Source organism: Panthera uncia, chromosome A2 (genome assembly GCF_023721935.1).
Source record: "Panthera uncia isolate 11264 chromosome A2, Puncia_PCG_1.0, whole genome shotgun sequence".
NCBI lineage: Eukaryota > Metazoa > Chordata > Mammalia > Carnivora > Felidae > Panthera > Panthera uncia.
The window spans coordinates 93,880,472-93,886,387 of NC_064816.1; the positions used below are offsets into that span (position 1 = coordinate 93,880,472).

Genomic DNA, 5,916 nt, shown 5'->3' on the forward strand with positions numbered 1-5,916 from the left:
TAAATCTCATTTGCATCAATTGTAACATCTATGACTTCCTCATTAGTTAATGAATGAAATAAGATCTTGGGCAGGTGTCCAATTTACTTTTGTATGAGAGTCATGATTATATCCTCTTTTAAAATCTCAAACTTTCTGTGGCACCTGGGTGGCTCAGTCAGTTAAGCATCCAACTACAGCTCAGGTCATGATCTCACAGTTTGTGAGTTCGAGCCCAAATCAGGCTCTGTGCTGACAGCTCAGAGCCTGGAGCCTGCTTCCGATTCTGTGTCTCATTCTCTCTCTGCCCCTCTGCCACTCATGCTCAGTCTCTCTCTGTCTCTCAAAAATAAATAAATGTTAAAAAAATTTTAAAAATAAAATCTTAAACTTCCTTTTCTTATTTTATTCCATCAGTCTCCATATTCTATACATTTTACCTCAAATGTATTTTAAGCCTCTCTTTCTGTTCCTTTTGCCTGATCTAGACCCTCATCTCATCAGTGCACTCTAGCAGCAGTAGAAGTGATATATAAATGTTTGCTGGATGAATGCATGAACACCCAGGTTTGGGATTAGGATCTTAATATTATTGTGGATGATAAGAACAGCTGGAGTGGAAATAGCAAGAGATACCAACACTCTAGAAAGGCTGTTTTTTCAAAAATGTTTCTGAAGTATGGTTTTGTTGATACTCTTTTTTCTGATAAGGCATTTTAGTGCAATATGCACAATAATATAATTGTTCTTGCACTCAAAATTCAACCAGCTTTCTGGTGGCTTGATGCCTGGTTCTATTTCTTCTTCCATCTCTTCCATTTCTTTGAGCATGGCTAGGTAACACCAAATAGTTGTTCATCACCTAGAGCTTATACCATTGGGATATTCAAATTAACAATAATCCATTCAGTTGTTTCTTATATCTTAGGCTCAATAATAAGTTGGGTTTGACTGGTGGTAGTAGGAGATGGAAAAGGGGGCATCTTCAACATGCAAAATATCCTTTGTTATTCAGAGTATAAAATAGGTGATGGGAATGAAGGAGTGCACTTATGATGAGCACCAGGTGTTTATGGAACTGTTGAAACATCGTATGAGACACATGAAACGAATATTACACTGCATATTAACTAACTAGAATTTATTTTTTTATAATTTTTTTAATGTTTATTTTTGAGAGAGAGAGAGGGACAGGGTGTGAGCAGGAGGAAGGGCAGAGAGAGAGAGACACGCACAGAATCCGAAGTAGGCTCCAGGCTCTGAGTGTCAGTACAGAGCCCAACGTGGGGCCTGAACCCATGAACCATGAGATCACGACCTGAGCCAAAGTCGTACACTTAACCGACTGAGCCACTCAGGCGCCCTGAGAAGTATTCTTTAGAGGAAGAGGAGCTTAAGGAATTTTTTAAAGCTTTTATGCAAATTCCAGTTACTTAGTGGCACCTGGGTGGCTCAGTCCATTAAGCATCAGACTTTAGCTCAGGTCATGATCTCACAGTTCATAAGTTGACCCCAAGTCAAGCTGTACAGATAGCTTGGGCCTGAAGCCTGCTTTGGATTCTGTGTCTCCCTCTTTCTCTACCCCTTCCCTGCTCATGCTCTGTATCTCTCTGTCTCTCTCTCTCTCAAAAGTATTAAACATTAAAAAAATTTTTTTAAAAATGTTTTTTCCATCGAAGAGGCAAAAATGGTGTTTTCAGACTATTTCTGAAAATCTTTCCACAAATAAAGTAACTACTTTGGGGTATAGTAATTATGTCACAATTCATGGGTTACAAATTGTGCTTTTGAAGTCTTTCTCTTGAAGAACTGTTTAAGAACATGGCTTCTGGATCTGGTAAAGAATACTTTTTGTATTATAACTACCAAAGAAGCAGAACTGCCTGCTAATTGGACTATGATAAGATTGATATATTACAGTAATGAACAATAACAAAATTGAGGAGAGTAAACTTCTCCATTGCACTATAATACATAACTCTTTCAAAGAATTGTAACAAAACTTTTCTACAGTTAAGATCCTATCACAGACAATGAAAGCATTAACAAATCTCTTGAGGCTGTCAATTTGTTTGGTGCAATGTACAGTCTCAGAAAATTTTATATGGATAATATTTTATCTGTACAAAATTATCCTTTCACTTGACAGTTCTTCCCAGGAATTTTTTTATAATAGTGACAAGCTAATTCAGAAATATAAATTATATCAGGGCAACCTAAAATATTTCTGGCATCTCTGTTTTTATAAGGTAACTATATAAATCATTGTGATTTTCCAGGGGCTCCTTGAGAAATCTCAAAGATAATTTTAATTTTAATTTAAAAAGACATCTAGTGGTTATTTTGGGAGCACATACACTAAAATGGGAATGATATAGAGAAGATTAGCATGGCTTCTGTGCAAGGAGGACATGTGAATTTTTAAAGCATTCAATATTTATTCAGCAAATGGTGCTGGGAAAAGTAAACATTCACATGCAAAGAATGAAGATGGACTCTAACATTATACTATCCACAAGAGGTTGGCTTAAAGTGAACCCAAACTCTTAAAAGAAAATATATGAGAAAAGCTTCATGACATTGGATTTGGCAATGGCTTCTTGGATATGACCTCAAAAGCACGGACAACAAAAGAAAAAATATAAATTGGACTATATCAAAATTAAAAACTTTTGTGCTTCAAAACACGCTATCAACAGAAACCCATGAAATGGGAGAAAATATTTGCAAATCATATATCTCATTAGGGTTTAATACACAGAAATATATAAAGATTCCTACTATTCAACAAAAAAATAAACAACCAGATTTTAAAATGGGCCAAGAGAGGCGCCTGGGTGGCTCAGTTGGTTAGGCATCCAACTCTTGATCTCAGCTCATGCTTTAATCTCAGAGTTGTTGAGTTCAAGCCCCACATTAGATTCCACACTAGGTGTGAAGCCTATTTAAAAAAATGTTTAAATAAATAAATAAATAATTACAACGAAATTGAATTAACAATTCTCTAAAGAAAATATACAGATGGCCAATAAGCACAAGAAAAAAATGTTCAAATCACTAATCAATAGAGAAAAATGAAAATTAAACCCACAATGAAATACCATCTCACAACCATTGGGACAACTGTTTTCAAAAAACACAAAGTAACAAGTGTTGTCAAGGATGTGGAGAAAATGGAACACTTGACATTTCTGGTATAAATATAAAATGGTGCAGCCACTATGAAGACTGGTATGGTGGCTCCTAAAAAAAAAATTAAACATAGAATTACCGTATGATTCAGCAATTCTACTTCTCAGTATATACCCCAAAGATTTCAAAGCAACTTCTCGAAAAAGTATTTGTACACCCATGTTCATAGCAGCATTATCCACAATAGCTGAATAATGAAAGCAATCCATGAGTCCATTGCAGGATGAAGGGGATAAAAACAAAACATGGAATTTACATGTAGTGGAACGTTATCCAACGTTAAAAAGCAAGAAAATTCTGGGGCACCTGGGTGGCTCAGTCAGCTGAGTATCTGAGTTCAGCTCAGGTCATGATCTCATGGTTCATGAGTTCAATCCCCATGTCAGGCTCTCTGCTGTCAGCTCAGAGCCCACTTTGGATCCTCTGTCTCCCTCTCTCTGCCCCTCCTCTGCTTGCACTCTCTCAAAAATAAATAAAGCATTTTTTAAAAAGCAAGAAAATTCTGATACGTGCTACACATGGATGAAGCTTAAAGACATTTTAAGTGAAATAAACCAGTCACAGTATGACAACTACTCAACGATTCCACTCACATGAGCTATTTAGAGTGGTGAAATTCATGGAGACAGAGAGCAGAATTGTGGTTGCCAGGAGCTGCAGGGGAGGGAGGAACAGGGAGATATTGTTTAATGGGTATGAGGTTTCAAGTGGGGAAGATGAAACAGTTCTGGATGGTGGTGATAGTTGCACAACGTGAAAGTACTTATTGTGCTTCATGCTACAGAACCGTCCACTTAAAAATGGTTATGATGGTGACTTTTATGTTATACATATTTTACCACAATTTAAAAAATGAAAAAGACATCCTAAACATTTATTTTCCTGAATTTAGGATCTGATCTTGAGGAAACAAAATAAAGAATTGTAAGAAAAAATTTGGTCATGGGCTCCTGGATGGCCCAGTCGTTAAGCATCTGACTTGGGCTCAGGTCATGATCTCAGGGTCTGTGAATTTGAGTCCCACATGGGGTGAGCACGAGCCCTGCTTCAGGTGAACATGAGCCCCAGGTAAGCCCCGCTTCTCTCTCTCTCTCTCTCTCTCTCTCTGCCCCTTGCTCAATTTCACCCCCCCCCCAAAAAAAAAAAAAAAAGAACAAAAAGATTTGGTCATTTGTTTGAGACAGGAGCACAGTTACCTATGGACAATGACAAGTTATAGCTTAACTATACATAAATAAAAGTTCCAACAATATACAATAAAAACAGAAGAAGGTAACAAACTTGTAAGGAACTGAATTTTAGCTGTTCTGAAAAGATGTACTTTTTTTTAAGTCATCAAGCATATAATAAAGTCAGCACAAATGACAGGAAATTATTCTGATGATACATGGAATTTCTGCTACATTTTCAGATTACACTGAAGATAAAGAAAAATCTTTTATTACGCTTGTTAAAAGCAGACTAAATATTTCAAGATCAATTTATATTTTCATAGGTAGAAAATAAAATTCTAATATTACATTAATTTAGTCTTGGGTAAAGAATATTAACATATCTTATTAAAAAACACATCAAAATTAAGCAAATTTTGCCAAAATCTTAATATATTTTGTCTGTTTTCCTTCAGACTCAGATATAAAGTATGGCAAATAAAATTCATTTTCCTCAAACCTCCTATAACTTGCTATACACACTCAAGTTTTATCCTTTACAATGTTCTTTAATATTCTGGAACAAACTCAACGTTACAATAAATCTATTCTGTTTTTCCTCAAAAAACATGCTAGGCTACCTGTCCTGATTGTCAAGGGTTGTATTTCTTTCCTTTTTTTTTTTCATTTTGTATGATTTCATTTTTTCTTAGTTTTTTGAGGTTTGTTATATGACCCATAGTATGGTCTATTAGGAGAATGATTCATGTTCATTTGAATGATTATTATATATCTTTCTTTATCCTGGGTAGTATTTCCTTGGTTTGAGGTTTCCATTATATGGTATTCATATACCACACTAAGTTTGTGGGGGGTTTTATTGTCTACATAGTATATCTTTCAAGTCATTTTAACCTACCTGTTGCAGGGAGGTAAGAAATTGCAAAAGAGCATGAGGAAACCTGGGGGTTGATGTAGTAATTCAACATGTTGCTTGGCAGTGATATCATGAGAGTTACAGATCTATTAAAACTCATCAAATTGTATACTTGAATTGAATGCAGTAGTTGGTACAAAAATTATACCTCAACAAAGTTGATTAAAGGCAGAATATACTAACAAAAAATATCTAGGAACTCTCTAAGTATTTGGAAATTACACGTCTAAATAAACCATGGGTCAAAGAAGAAATCACAATAAAAATCTAAAATATTTTGAGCTGAATAATAATGAAAAGACCTCATATTAAAATATTCAAGATGCAACTAGAGCAATGTTTAGAGGGGAATCTATAATTTTAAATGTTTATATTAGACATGCAGAAATATTGAACAACATTGACTTAAGTTTCTACCTCAGAAGCCTTAAAACAAGAATTAAATCCAAAGTAAGTCAAACAAAAGAAACAATAAAGAGGAGATCAGAAATCAATGAAATTGAAAATGACCAACAATAGAGAAAAGTAACAAAGCAAAAAGTTTGTTCTTTGAAAATATTCATACAATTGATAAATCCCTGGATAGGAAACATGCTGTTTTTTTCCTTCTGGGATATGAGCAAACTTGTCAAGGAAAATTGGATATCTCAGTGTTCT

General features: G+C 35.0%; 1 non-coding gene across 1 annotated transcript; it reads left to right on the forward strand.

Moving 5' to 3' along the window:
• Positions 1–2,313: 2,313 nt before the first annotated feature.
• LOC125931106 (U6 spliceosomal RNA) lies at positions 2,314–2,420 on the forward strand. Its single transcript, XR_007460363.1, has one exon. It is a non-coding gene; the product is annotated as a U6 spliceosomal RNA (small nuclear RNA).
• The last annotated feature ends 3,496 nt before the right edge of the window (positions 2,421–5,916 follow it).